General features: G+C 39.6%; 1 long non-coding RNA gene across 1 annotated transcript; it reads right to left on the bottom strand.

Annotated features, from left to right (window-relative positions):
- Window positions 1-5,055: 5,055 nt before the first annotated feature.
- LOC136751832 (uncharacterized) lies at window positions 5,056-6,450 on the bottom strand. Its single transcript, XR_010817093.1, has 3 exons — window positions 6,349-6,450; window positions 5,871-5,947; window positions 5,056-5,465 (listed from the first exon to the last, which is right to left on the bottom strand). It is a non-coding gene; the product is annotated as an uncharacterized LOC136751832 (long non-coding RNA).
- Between the last annotated feature and the right edge of the window lie 9,464 nt (window positions 6,451-15,914).

Below are 15,914 nucleotides of genomic sequence, written 5' to 3'. Positions count from 1 at the left end.
GGCGAGTTGAGTTGATGCCAAAGAGCTCAATTTTGGGCTCATCTGACCACAACACTTTCACCCAGTTCTCCTCTGAATCATTCAGATGTTCACTGGCAAACTTCAGATGGGCCTGTACATGTGCTTTCTTGAGCAGGGGGACCTTGCAGGCACTGCAGGATTTCAGTCCTTCACGGCATAGTGTGTTACCAATTGTTTTCTTGGTGACTATGGTCCCAGCTTCCTTGAGATCATTAACAAGATCCTCCCATGTAGTTCTGGGCTGATTCCTCACCGTTCTCATGATCATTGAAACTCCACGAGGTGAGATCTTGCTTGGAGCCCCAGACCGAGGGAGACTGACAGTTATTTTGTGTTGTCACCTTCTCACCAAGCTGCTTGGCGATGGTCTTGTAGCCCATTCCAGCCTTGTGTAGGTCTACAATCTTGTCCCTGACATCTTTGGACAGCTCTTTGGTCTTGGCCATGGTGGAGAGTTTGAAATCTGATTGATTGATTGCTTTTGTGAACAGGTGTCTTTTATACAGGTAACGAGCTGAGATTAGGAGCACTCCCTTTAAGAGAGTGCTCCTAATCTCAACTCGTTACCTGTATAAAAGACACCTGGGAGCCAGAAATCTTGCTGATTGATAGGGGATCAAATACTTATTTCCCTCATTAACATGCAAATCAATTTATAACTTTTTTGAAATGCGTTTTTCTGGATTTTTTTGTTGTTATTCTGTCTCTCACTGTTAAAATACAACTACCATTAAAATTATAGACTGATCATTTCTTTGTCAGTGGGCGTACATAATCAGCAGGGGATCAAATACTTTTTTCCCTCACTGTATCTATCCATATCACAGTTTTTTCATTTGTTATGAGTTCATAAGCACACAGGACTCTGTGGGTGCTGCAGGAGAGCCAGCACAGGTCAGGGAGACATGGACACAGAGACAGTCCAGCACTGGACTCGTGGCAGGGAAAATAGATACACACACAATATTTTTTCTGATTTGAATGACCAGTATCCAACCCCTGTTTCCATTCCTTGGGTGACCAATAGAGCCCTGCAACACTGATACTGCAGGTTTTAAACTCCTTAACATCCTGGCCTAGTTTTTGAGCCCCACAACATTAAGCATTCATGGTCTATTAAACCATCAGTGGTTATCAGAGAGCCTTCGTTCATTGTTTCTCCATGGAGAAAAAGGACAGCTGAACCTACAGCATTGTCTCCACAGCTCCTCCAGTCTGACCCAGGTAAGGCTTAGAAACATAGAAGAGATTGGTCTGAAGAAGGTAAAGGACTTTGATTTCCTGTCTGTGTATAATGTGAGGCACACAGGAACTTCCTCTTTGCCTTTTCGAAATACCCTGGTTTCGTAAGCATTGGCATGTCTCAACTTAGTTCTGCTCCTCTCTGGACCCTGGTCTGTGTTCCAGAGCTGAGTGTGTTCTGGTCCTGCTTCGGCTGGTGGCCACTACCCTCGAACTAGCATTTGTTATATTTGCCAGTTTAAGGTGTTTGTTATTTGATATTTTGCTTTAGTTATATTCTTTAAATCACCCAGTTGATATTCCCTATGAGGAATAGAACATTTTTTGGGAATCTACACTTTCCCTCTATGCCACCTAGCTTAAGAGGGCTAGGGCCTCTACAGTAGGCTAGCAGGTGTTTTTGATCGCTGGGTCTGTCACACAAGACACAGACATGGAACGCCAGCTGCAAAAGAGTATTAATACAAATACACAGAGAAAGAAAATAAAACTCTGCTCCAGGTGGATTCTTCAGGATCTCCACGGCAGTATAAGGCTCTTGATTGAAAATGTATAAAATTAAACTTTTATAAAAAATACAAAATAATAAAATGTACATATTGGATGTCCTTAGTCCAATCAGTTTGGAAAAACTAAGGAAAAAAGTCAGACTTCAGTTTGAATGTACTGGTCCAAGAAAAAAAAATCAAAATCCAAAACCAATATTGCACAAACACTCCAGAACACATTAAGTCAGAGACAAAATCAAATGAGGAAAAAATGGAAAAGGAGGAGATGCCAATAACTACACCCCCTCCATCAATTTGTAGTGTCCATATCTCAGATTCAATAGCCAGCAGGAAAAGACAATTCCTTTTCTTTGAGAAAAACAGAGCGATGAAAAAACAGAACTCCCAATTGCTCAGTCCAGTCAAAAATATTTAAAAAACATTATCGATAAAAACAAAGCCATAAAAGAATACTCCTGTTGTAATCCTCTGATGAATAGAAAAGATAAAGCAGGCTTCAGCTCACCATGGACTTGCAGGCTTCAGCGGCTCTTAGCTGTAGCTATCTCAAACCACAGTCAGATCTCTCGTTCTCCATGCAAGTAGGGTCTTCAAAGAGGAGTTCAACCAACCAGGTTGGGATGTGAGTCCAAGTGTGCACGTGGATTACAGGGAAGGCAGAATGTGTTTTTTTAATTAAACTTTGATTGTGAGAAAACAATGTAAGAAAAGCAATGAAAACAACTTGTGAATATTCAATGTAAAAAAAAAAAACTGTGAAATACAATATGATAAGACTTTTTATTTTATTTATAATTATAAAAGTATAACAAAACACATTAATATCAAGGACAAAAATAAACACAGCTTAGACAAAGTCACATCTATGACACATACAATATATCACATTATCATACATACAATTACACATTTCGTCTTTGAAGATTTATTGCCCCACCTGGGACTGAACCTGCAGCTTTCCGCATTAATTTTAATGCTGTTTGCATTAATAACGAAGTGATCCAAGGATCCTATCCAGTCTATTTTTAAATGTTCCCAAACTTTCAGCTTCTACCACATCGCTGGGTAGTTTATTCCAGATTGTGACTACTCTCTGTGTGAAGAAGTGTCTCCTGTTTTCGATTTTGAATGCCTTGAAGTCCAATTTCCATTTGTGTCCCTGGGTGCGTGTGTCCCTGCTGATCTGGAAAAGCTCCTCTGGTTTGATGTGGTCGATGCCTTTCATGATTTTGAAGTCCCCATGTAGTCTCCTCTGTTCCAGGGTGAAAAGGTTCAGTTCCTCAGTCTCTCAGTAGGACATTCCCTTCAGACCTGGAATAAGTCTGGTTGCTCTCCTCTGAACTTCCTCTAGAGCAGCAATATCCTTCTTGAAGTGTGGAGCCCCGAACTGTCCACAGTATCCAGATGAGCTCTAACTAGTGCATTGTACAGTCTGAACATCACTGCCATTGTTCTCAATTCTACACTTTTGACAATATACCCTAACACCCTGTTTGCCTTTTTATTGCTTCCCCACATTGCTTGGATGGAGAAAGTGAGGAATCCACATAGACTCCTAGGTCTTTCTCATGCATTACTTCATCTAGATATGTACCTCCCATAGTGTCATTATAGTGGACATTTTTGTTACCTGCATGTATTACCTTGCACTTGTCCACATGGAATTTCATCTGCCAGGTGTCGGCCCACAACTGAATATTATCTAAGTCCCTATGAATAGCCTGTGCTGCCAAGATTGTATCTGCTGAGCCACCTATTTTAGTATAATCTGCAAATTTGACAAGTTTGCTAACTATCCCAGAGTCCAAATCACTAATATAGATTAGAAAAAGCAAAGGCCCTAGTACTGATCCCTGTGGAACTCCACTAACCACCTCACTCCAGTTAGAAGCAACTCCTACAGAGCAGCTTGGGTGAAGCATTCTCAGAGGGCAGGGGCATGTGACCCTTTACATTTTGACATTAACTCATGAGGAATCACAGTACCATATTTTACTGTTTTACCAATTTTGTTTTGTAAAATTATGAAATTGGATGCAATACCAACTGCTGTCATTTGTGTGAGACAGCTGTAGTCCTGACATGTTGTGCATTTGCTCTGCCGTTAGCACAGAGATTTAACTGGCAACCAATAATGGGAACACGAGGATTTGGGAAATGTGCTCAAATTCTTTGGTTTTGTGGGAAGGGAAAGCTGCACTATTGTGCTGTACATATTGATTCCTGTTAAGACCCTGATATGTTATGTCAGCAAACAGAGAATTACAAGTCTTATCATAAGGAAATGAAAGCATGTGCATGCTTCTCAGTATCTGGACCATAACGGTCTTAGTCTGATCCAGAGTTGAAAGAAATTTACTCTGTATACTTAATTAAAATGGTCATTGAAAGGTATCTTGGGGTCAAATCTAACATCAAGTTTTTGGTGACAAAATTAGTAGGAGTGACCTGATGCTTGTGAGTTTCTAAACTGACATTGTTCACTTTCCTGATTTGATTCCCACAAGCATCACTTCAGTTGTGTTGCTGTTCAGTTGTAACAGGTCAAATGCTTTGACCAAGTAGGAGTATATATTTTATAGCGTGCCAGGGGGGTGCACTCATTCCCCCTCTGAATCAACTACAATATTTTAAATGATCACATTCGCAGGAGTGAACTCTGTGGAACACCTGAATGCAATGTGCAAATTTCAGATTGAGAGTCACTCAGAAAAGCAAGCTGCCTTCTATCAGAGAGATAAATCACTGCATGTAGGAGAAAATGTATCTCTGGCGGTCCATGTCTTAGGGCTTAGTCCTAATGGTTGCCTCCCCTCCAGGCAGTATAGTTGTAACAGCAGCAAGGAGGTCAGAGGGTTATATTTGTAGAATTTGTAATAATATAATATAACATAATTAATAACATGTTAATAGACTGTTTGTAATGGACACTGAAAGTGTTACCACTAAACATATGTCATTGTAAAAAATGGGATCAGGAAAAAAGTGAGGGGGGGAATCAAATCCTGCTTAGGGATATATATATATATATATATATATATATATATATATATATACACACACACACATACACACACACACTTGGCCTTTCTTGAGACAATGGCTGGGGGGCATTTTCATTGATAAGCACTTCTTGCTGTGTGTGTTACAGTATTCTAAGATTGAGCACATGGTGTAGCGCAGTGTTGATGAAACCACTCAGATAGTTGATAAAAATGACCTCTTACCAGGTCTGTAACAGTGATGCCCAAGAATGACCCCAAAAAGTGACAATGACAAATGATGATGGATTTTTTTTTATTAAGGGTTTTACAGTAAATTCATTATTTCAGAATATACTGGTAACATGGATTCAACTAATACATTAAAGTAATATCCATGCTTTGCCTTTTTCAAAGATGTCTTAAAATCTGTCATCTATTATTCTTTTTGCCAAATCTTCCCATATTTTGCAAGGTATATTCTATCATTTTCAACAATGACACTTCTGTCTGCAGCCACTGATCTGCTTGAAATATAACGGTTGTTGGTGTCATAGGCAGTAATTTTCACTGTACCAAAACCGGTTCCCACTCTCTTAAATTCTACACTATCTAGATCAACACGATCATGTTCACCATATGAATGGACCACAATGGCATAGATTCTCCTCCCATTGTTGTTAGCTACATAGGTGCTGTATCCAGCGACGGCCTGTAAAATTTAATGAAATAGTTTATTGCAAAACTGTACAATTTGTATACCAGAACAGTATTTCAATGAGCATTTCTTGCAACTTACATGTTTCAGAGCTAGTTTCAAATATTAAGATTAACCATAGTCCTTGACTATTTTCCCAAAATGAATAATGGAGATTCTGGGGTTTACAGACTGTGGAACCACTGGTCAGTTCAGATTATGGTGAAAGTATGCACAAAATATGGAAAGGAGTCAATTCCCATTGAATCTAATCTTCTAATCCCATGTTTCGATTCCGGATTGAGCTGCGTAAAGGTGTAAAGGTTGGCCTATCGAATTCCTCATCTTAATGTGCACTGTTTTTGAAAAGAGAAAGATGCACAGTGTTGCTACAATAACCAAACAATGTATCTTACTTACAATTTCGGCGAAAAGCACAACGCCAATGATAGTCGTGATCAGGGTGGCTTTCATCTTGTTTTGTAGGTGAACAAACCCTGCAAATAGCACAAGGAATGCTTCAATCTGATGCTGGTTTATGAAGTACAAAGCTGGATAGTTTCAAAATAATTAAAAACCAATGCCAAAGCAAATTATGTTGATGTAGTTGAATTGCTGGTAGCACTTTATATGAAGGTGTCATTAAATGATTGGTAAATAGTTTATAAAACAGTAACCATTAATACTTAAATTAAAAAGCATATCAATACATCATGATAAGATATGATGTATCATTTATAATACAAATTTGAAACCAAATAGTGTTTTGGCAGCTCCTTTAAAATATATTCAATCACATAGCTAACATAAAACATAATAATAAAAAATATGTGTTCTACTAAATAACAAAAACTTCTAGTGATAACTGTTCTCCTCCCAGAACAGTTCATGTACTCACCTTTTGTAATCTGATAGATAATCAGTTTATCTCAGCTCTGCAGAGGCTGCTCAGGCTGGTTTCCTCAAGAGACATCATCCATTTTTATACTGACAGCCATAAGCACAAATCCAGACTCCTCCTATGCCTTATCTAATAACACATTTCACAAGAACTGGACTGCAATACAAACTGCAAATGAAAAAAAATATTAAGTATGTTAAGTAAACAACATGTACATGTATGAAGCCATCTTATTTATATATCAGCTACTAATTCATATCAAATTAGCAATGGGGAAATATATTTATGATAAGTATTTCATTCAATTGGCTTTAATATGTCAACTTGGTTAGTGTTAAAAATATCTAGGATTGAAACAACAACAAATTAGATGACCATTTTCTTGCTTGCAATACCTAGTATTAGAAATCTATCGAATTTAAAGTTCAACAAAGTACAGTTGAGATATATTGTACTAAATTGATTGACATTGATAATTATTTTCTAACTGCTATCGAAACTAAAAGAAACCATTAAAAACATCCCATGATCTACCAAAACGATTTATTTTTGATTAGTTGGATTTTTTTTTAAATGTACCTATACATCAGTATTATCATCAAACAATTATTTATCAAACATGATCATAGACACCACATTTTATTTCTTAGAGAAATCTGATCTTAAAGTGCTGGAGGTGCTCAAGTGGTGAAATCGGCAGCCAACGTTTCAGCTATTATGCTTTCACCAGTGCATATGTAACGCAGCTCCCGAAGATCATTTTAAAGTTCCCTAGACAATGCATACAGGTGAAACTTAAGTAATCAGGTAACTAGACCATCATTAAACATCAATTGGCTATTAAATGTTATATTGGAGTCAGAACAAGTTAACTGATAAAAATGACTAACAAAACAAAATTGTGATTAAGCAGGTAAATATTATAAATGACTAATCAAATTGTTAAATTAAAAGGCCGAAACATACATCAATTGCCCATGAAATGCTGTACAGGAGACAAAACAGATTTATTGAACAACTGACAATGACAAATGAATGTACTAAATATAGCTGCAGGCAGCAATGCAGGGGGCTAAGCGATTCCCAGCCCTGGTCCTGCAGGAGCCCCTACCCTGCTGGTTTCTGTTCCAACCGAGTTCTCAGTTACTTAATTGAACCTTAACTGAACTAATAATTTCCTAAATCAGAGCTCTTTAATTATTTTAAACAGTAGGAGTTCATAGAATAGAAGTTAATAATATAATTATATAAATAACTTAATAATGAACCACCATTTATTACACAATTTAGAAAGTCAAAACTAAGCCGAGTGTCACGTCGATGAAGGTTCACTTAAGTAACTGAGAGCTTGGCAGAGTAGGGGCTCCCCCAGGGCCGGGGCTGGGAACCACTGCTCTAACACATTATAGTATAGATCAATGCTGCATTGATGTCTTATATAACTACATCAACTCAATCTGATTTGCCTCTAATCCATCTACTGACAATTGGATTGGTATTGATAGCCTAATGATTTATGCATTTGTTTATGTGTTAATATTCCCTACATATTTGTAATTGTAATCCTATTATCCATTGTCATAATTAGCAATTGCATCTGTCATTGTCAGTTGTTAAACTAATCTGTTTTTTCTGCAGCACAGCATTTCATTGGCAATTGATGTTTGTTACTGCCTTTCAATTTAACTATTTCATTTGATGTATAATATTTAACTGCAAGGACCTCAGAGCACTCGACCATATCACTCTGCTATTCGTCCTTGGAAGCTTGCGAAATGTACATTAGATCAGACATTAGGGACATCAAACGATCACTTATAGAGCGTAAACATACATTCTGCTTTGGAAGTGCAGGCATCAGCTTAACACCTTTGTGTCTTTGACAATCTGGACCTGGTGCGAAACCATCTTTGCCTCAGTCAAGCGAGTAAAACCAAATGTCTCACACCAAATCACAATCAGTGTTGTAAACTACTGAATTCATAATTATTGGAAAGGTTTATCAAGAAATAACAAATGTAAAATAAAAAGGCACAGGATCTGCAGTTGCCAAAGTATATCCATAATTGTTTTAAAATGGGCAGCTAATTCCAATATTGCTAACCTATATCAATAAAATACATTTCATATTTAAATAATATAATTGGATGAGGCGAAATAGATGTAAATGTCATGGGTGGGGCATTAAATATTTATTATGGTTCTTTCCTTTACATTTGTACAATGATTCACGGGTTGTTTATTCTTAGGCAAGTGTTGCTTCTCTTATTCTTATTTGGTGTGTGGAAAATTGGGTTTTATTTATTCTATTAATTTCCTTGTGTTATTTGGGTAGGGTTTTTACAAATTTTATTGCCCCTTTTATAATAAAGGGAATTTTAGAGCAAGGTTTTATATACTTAGCATCCCCATTTCCCTTTGTATGGTTTCCCCTACTACGGTACAGTCTTCATGTTCTGTCCGAGCATTGTACAAATAAATCCGGTTTACATTTGAAAAACATACCTTTTGTGTGGTGATGTTCTGGGGTCCGGTTGAGCCTGCAGTGGGTGAATGAGGTCCTCTCTCGAGCATGAAAAGAGGTGGCATGGTCACTATTTATAGGTATGTGTTTGGGTAAAATGAACATTATTGTTTTACTCTATAAACTACTGACAGCATTTCTCCCTAATTCCAAATAAAAATATGAAGGGAATGGAATGGCTGCCATTCATGTACAGATTTGCAGTGGGCTGTGGGCTGTAGTTATATTGTTAATATGCATGATTGTCCTTGACCATAAATGTGCAGCTCTTGTATTGATCCATTAACGTATTTTCACAAGGTGAATGGCATTTATTTGTGAGAAACATTTCCTAAAGTTGAATGACATTTAATCAAGGTTAATGACATTTAAGAAAACGTCTATTGCTTCAAAGGCTTCCACTAACACTGAGTGGTTGACATAATTTGAATCTCCTTATTAATCTCCTAGACTCCAAGATCAATATTGTGTTTCTTAAGAACATAAAACACAACTGTCAAATTTTAACTGTCAAATTAGCCCATACATTTTCAAATTAAGCTAATTGTGTTTCATTTTTTTAATGCTTTTGAGAATTGCCATCCTATAGGAGTTTTTGTTTTTCTCTCCTCAGTGACTAATGGCTTATTTATTTTTTTGTCTGTTTTTTTTTCTAGCTCTAAAGTGCTCAGTGGCTACACTGCCAAGGGAGCTATACTAAATCAAAATTGATTGATAGTTACTGGAGTGGAGGTTTTATAATCCTGTAGCTCAATACCAGCAAAGTACAGCGGCATGTACCACATTGCAGTTTGACACAACTTGAAGCACCCTTCTCCGAAAGTGCTTTGAGTGTGTGGGACACCCCCTGCCAGCCTCTGGTGATGCATCTCGGTGGTTGGAGAGCCACTTTGGTGCCCACATCGGCTGGTGTGGTGTAATTAAGCTAATTGTATTTCACTTTTTTAATGCTTTTGAGAATTATTATTTTTCATTATTCAAATATTATGATATCTATTGCTTTGTTTCACTTTATACATTGCAAACACACTCTTTCTCCTACAGCATACAAGCTGGCTTAATGTAAATAACTAAAATGGTTTTGTTTTCCTTAAATAATAAACTATCATCACCCTGTAATTACAACACATAATAAAGGTTTACTTCAACATTACATACATTCAAAATAATGCATTAATCTTTCAAGTGTATGATAGAAATAAACCTTCAAGAATGAATCTTCTGTTTGGGAATGCATCATACCCCAATAAACTAACCCTTAAACATGTATTTTGTAGTTTGGTAAACACTCTGTAGCTTGTATTTTCTGTTTGTTCAAAGGGGTGAATAGCCTGGCTAGTTCGTTTTGACTAGATTTAACAAAGAGTGAAAGGGAATTGCAAATATTTGCAATATGTTCCACGTTTCATGATTACAAAACAGAGACGCAAGACTCCATACAAAAGTTAATTATTATTATTATTATTATTATTATTATTATTATTATTATTATTTGTATATATTGCAAAACTATTAATTTCTCTATTCCATGTTTTATGATGAATCTAGTGTATCTTTGTTTGTAGTATTGCTGCCCTATTGGATATGCCATGGATATGCTATGTACAATGTATTCTGTCAACTGCATTTTACTATCAGTAGCTGAGCACCATTTTCTCTTTTTGTCTACCAGCAATAGACCCCCTCAGAGGGGCTGACGAGGCACAGCCAACCCCAGAGGGCTGATAAGGCACACCCAACCTTGAGGCCTGACAAGTCAACCCCACCCAAGGGCTAATGATGTTCCAGTCCCCCGAGGTCTGGTGAGAGGCCTCCATGAGAGGCAAGATTACAACACCACTTAAGAATTGTGTGATCTCCTTGTTGCTTGTATCATAAAATGATACTGCTTGGAGGAAAGGCAACCATTAGGCCTTAAGCTGTGGAACCTCAGATGTATTTTCTCCTATAACATGTTTATATTGTCTGACCCTATGTCCCCTTCCCCTGAGCTATTAACTAGGACTTCACATCTTGTATGATCTTGATATGTTGTTGGCGGAAGCCAGGCCTGAGCGAGCGACGAGCGATCGAGTGAGACAGCGGACGTGTGGACGTGACTGGGAGTCTCTGCGCCTCTGAAGTGTAGCAAGAGCAACAACAACAGCGACCCACACAGGAGCGCCTGCACCGTGGATCTGCCTCCAAGAAGAGAAGCAAAAACAACAGCGGCACACAAAAGGGGAGTACTGCTAATATGTCTTTTTCTAACGCCATTTACTGTTTGTCGTGCAGCATGTTTACCATGGTTAGATCCGCCGACCAAAATGATCATTTTACTTGCACAAAATGCATAGTTAATAAGGAGTTGGCAGAACGAGTATGCGTGTTGGAGGAGCATGTAGATACTCTTAGAAATATAAAAGAGGCAGAGACTTGGCTTGACTCGGTCTGTAGAAACACGGTTTCATCCTCTGTAGCCAGCGATAGGCCACACCGGCGGCTGCGCAGTCTCAGCAGGATCGCTGGGTCTCAGTAAAGAGAGGCTCTAGAAGCACAAAATCAAGAGCTAGAGCTCCGGCGCACCGGTCTCCCATTCGGACCGCAAACAGATTTGAACCCTCGGCGGCGCGTCTGCTGAGAAGGTGCTCATTATTGGAGACTCCATAGTTAGAAATATAAAGATTGTGTCACCAGCAGTAGAAGTAAAATGCCTCCCGGGAGCCAGAGTCTCTGACATCGAAGCTAAATTGGACGAATTGCCAGGCGGCGAAGTTTCTATTCTGGTTATTCACACTGGCACTAACAATATTGTTCCTGATTAATTTAAAACAGCTGTAATTAAACCACTTCTTAAGAAACCCAGTGCCGACCCTAACCAACTTAAACACTATCGACCCATCTCAAACCTTCCCTTCCTTTCTAAGGTTCTAGAGAAAGTAGTTGCAAACCAACTGCAAACTTTTTTAACCAATAATCATCTTTATGAAGAACTTCAATCAGGCTTCCGTTCCGGCCATAGTACAGAAACAGCCCTGTTAAAAGTATTGAATGACGTGTTTCAGTCCTCCAATGTAGGGCACACCAGTGTTATTATTTTATTAGACTTAAGTGCGGCTTTTGACACAATCGACCACAAAATCTTGTTACACAGCTTAGAAAACCGTATTGGCCTATCTCGCAATGTGCTTTCATGGTTTAAATCATATCTGTCAAACAGACTCCAATATGTACAGATTAACGAGAACCACTAAAATTTAACTGAGGTTAAGTACGGAGTCCCACAGGGCTCAGTCCTCAGACCTATACTTTTTCATTATACATGCTCCCTTTAGGTGATATAATTCGACGACATAATATTAACTTTCACAGTTATGCAGACGACACACAATTATATCTGTCAGTAAATCGTAACAACACCATAGACCTAGAAAAACTAATGTGCTGTCTGTCTGAGATTAAAACATGGATGACAAAAACAATTCTTATGCTTAATTCTGACATAACAGAAGTCATAATTTTAGGAGACAAAAATCGAACTGTTCATCATGCACTAACAAAACTGAGTAATGATAACTTTAATATCTCCCCTAAGGAGATGGCACAAAACCTGGGTGTCATCTGTGATCATAATCTATCTTTTGAATCACACATTCAGAATGTGTCGAGATCTTCCTTCCTCCATCTTAGAAACATTGCTAGACTAAGACAATTCCTCTCATTACAGGACACTGAGAAATTGATACACACATTTGTTACATCTAGATTGGATTACTGCAATGCCATTCTGTCAGGCAGCACAAACAGAGCTATTTCTGCACTTCAGTTAGTCCAAAGTGCTGCTCCAAGAATCCTAACAAAAACAAAAAAACATGAACACATCACTCCAGTACTGGCTTCTCTTCACTGGCTGCCCGTGCACTACAGGATAGACTTTAAAGTGCTCTTATTAACATTTAAAGCACTAAAGGGACTGGCACCTCCCTACTTAAAAGATCTCCTTATGGAATACACTCCAGGTCAGCCATTGAGATCACAGAAAGCCGGTTACTTAGCGCTCCCTAAAATACACAAGAAAAGCGCAGGTGGTAAAGCATTCAGTTATAGGGCCCCGAAGCTGTGGAACGATCTTCCAGCCAATGTAAGAGATGTCTTAGCCTTTAAATCACGTCTGAAGACTCATCTGTTTAGTCTGTTTTTCTAGCCCATAGTGCCGCCGGTGTGCCATGGACATGCAATTGCACAACTGTCTTTGGAAATGTCCTGCACTGCATGACCAGTATCTGAGCACAACTGCCCTCTTGTCTTCCAGCAACAGCCTCCTCTGAGGGTCCAACGAGGCACCTCGTCCCCCACCATGGAAGTCTGATGAGGCACAACCCATCCCAGAAGCACCTCACCACGGAGGGTCAACGGGGCATCCAAACCCAAGGTTTGATGAGCCATTGCAACCCAAAGCCTGTTGATGGTCCAAACCCTCCACCCCTCCTCCAGAGGGAAGAGCACAGCCAGCAGCACTGATAAAGAACTTTCTGATCTCCTTGCTGCTGTAATAACTATACTGCCTGGAGGGGAGGCAACCATTAGGCCTAGGCCCTAAGCCTAGGACTGGCCTGGACCCCCAGAGATTCATTTTCTCCTATATGCCATCCAAAGGAGTTTTTTGTTTTTCTCTCCTCCATGCCTAAATGGTTTATTTACTTAAATGTTCACTCAATTTATTCTAGATCATGTAAAATGTTTACAGGTCTAAATTTGATTTTATTGTATTTATGTTTTTAATTTTGATATACATTTGTTGTATGCTTACCTGTCTGTAAAGTGCTCTGTGGCTACCCTGCGAAGGGCGCTATACAAATAAAAAGTGAATAATTGATTGATTGAATTATTAACTCACAAATCTAGGATGTAGGACTCGTATAGAACTGTATATTGTCTGATGCACTTATGTAATTTTGAACTTATACTATTTTGATCTGTAATTCTAGGCTGTATTGCACTTTGTATTGCTCTTGTATTTTGTGGGTAAGGGTGTCTGCTAAGACATAAATAATACAAATAATAACAATATACCATCCTATAGGAGTTTTTGTCTTTCTCTCCTCAGTGACTAATGGCTTATTTATTTATTTGTCTGTTTTTTTCTAGCTCTAAAGTGCTCAGTGGCTACACTGCCAAGGGAGCTATACTAAATCAAAATTGACTGATAGTTACTGGAGTGGAGGTTTTATGAGCCTGTAGCTCAATACCAGCTCTGTACAGCGGCATGTACCACATTGCAGTTTGACACAACTTGAAGCACCCTGCTCCGAAAGTGCTTTGAGTGTGTGGGACACCCCCTGCCAGCCTCTGGTGATGCATCTCGGTGCTTGGAGAGCCACTTTGGTGCCCACAATGGCTGGTGTGTTGTAACTGGCAGAAGCTCAGGGAAGAAGACCCAGGCACGAAGCAAAATCGTAACCAAGAGACGGTTGGAGGTCTAGAGCCGGTGAACAGGGAAACATCCAAGACAGTCCAAGGGTCGAGGTCGCGGAGGGACAGACAGGATGAGATTTCAGAGGACAGAGGGAATCAAGGGAGGTGAACAAAGGTAGTAGCACAGTTTACAGACAGATTGGAAAAACAGTCAATGGAAGGTAGGATAGAGAGAGCTGTGGAGGCCAGGGTCTAGACAGAGCGGCGATTACAGCAGAAGGCGACAGTGGGTGTGGGTGGGGAGGGGAGAGAAAGGGGGAAGGAGATAAGGTGGTCCGAAATGTCCAGGGGTGTCATGGAGAGCGTAGAAGGGGTGTAGCCTCTCGACAAGATCCAGCTGGCCTGGTGGGGGGAGATGGGGAGAGAGAAAAGAGTGGAGGAGGGGGAAGACATCCAGCAGTGTGGGAGGGGTTGGAGAGGTGGATGTTGAAATCTCCCAGGAGGATGGTAGGTGAGGACAGAGAGGGGAGAAGGAAGTCGAGTTTGTCCAGGAAGGAGGTGAGTGGACAGTAGAGATCTTGAAGTGGTGAGATCTACAGACCTTCTGTGAGGGGAATAGAGGGGAGGTAGAGAGATGAGGTTAGAGGGATTAGGGAGGTGGTGGCGAGCAGGTGCGCATTGAGAGGCGGGAGAGAGTAGGACAGGAATCGGAGATATAGTCATTGCTGCCTAGTGTTGATGTGTGGCGTGTCCTTGCTGGAGTCCCACAGCTAGAGTCCCTGCCCTTTGTAAGCATGGCCCTTCGGAAGGGGTGTAATGAAGGCTGCTGGTGCTGACTGCTGGCACAGAGGTCCTGGGAGCTGTTAAATAGTCCACCTATCACTACGCCACCCAGATGTTTTATTTAAAATGAGATGGGGTTCATGTGTAATATCTCTGGAATACTTAATGCTCAGTGGTTGGCACACAGATGGGACTTTTTAATTAATCTGCCCAACTGTCAGGACAGCAGACCATCGCTCTGGGATAGCACTAACAAGTGTATATAGACAATTGATGCAGCCAAAAAATGTTGATACTTTTGGGCTTGACTCTGCAGCATCCACACCTACAAGATTTAAGGTGTGGGAGGCACAATGTGAAAATGTAGCCAGATGATTTTTCTTTAATATTTGGTCTTTAACTCCCTTGACTTACCCTGACATGTTTGCCCCATTGTCATATCTCTGCCCTCTGCAATCTCCTTGGTCATGAAGCACATTTTCAATCATCTCTGTTATCTCACTTCCTGTCTTTCTGTGATAGTCCTTGAATTCCAGAAACCGTTCAGTGATCTCCCAGTCATCTGTTTCTTTGTTATAACTCACATATCTTATGAGCATGACATTCTGCTCAATATGGGAAAGGTCTGGTGTGGCATCACATCACTGAAGTGCAGTCTAGGATTCTCTGCAGGAGCTCTATTTCTCTCTGTTTCTGTTTGTATCTGCTTCTGCAACTGACAGTAAATGCCACTAACTGTCATTACAGATTGTTGCAAATTCTTCCACTTCAAGTAGCAGTCTCTGTGCCTTATTCCTCTCATGGCTTGGGAATTTATCATACATAGGACACCACTTCACATCGGACATTTTATATCCATGTT

This window comes from Amia ocellicauda, chromosome 6, assembly GCF_036373705.1.
Source record: "Amia ocellicauda isolate fAmiCal2 chromosome 6, fAmiCal2.hap1, whole genome shotgun sequence".
Lineage (NCBI taxonomy): Eukaryota > Metazoa > Chordata > Actinopteri > Amiiformes > Amiidae > Amia > Amia ocellicauda.
This window is presented reverse-complemented; position numbering and strand designations above follow the sequence as displayed.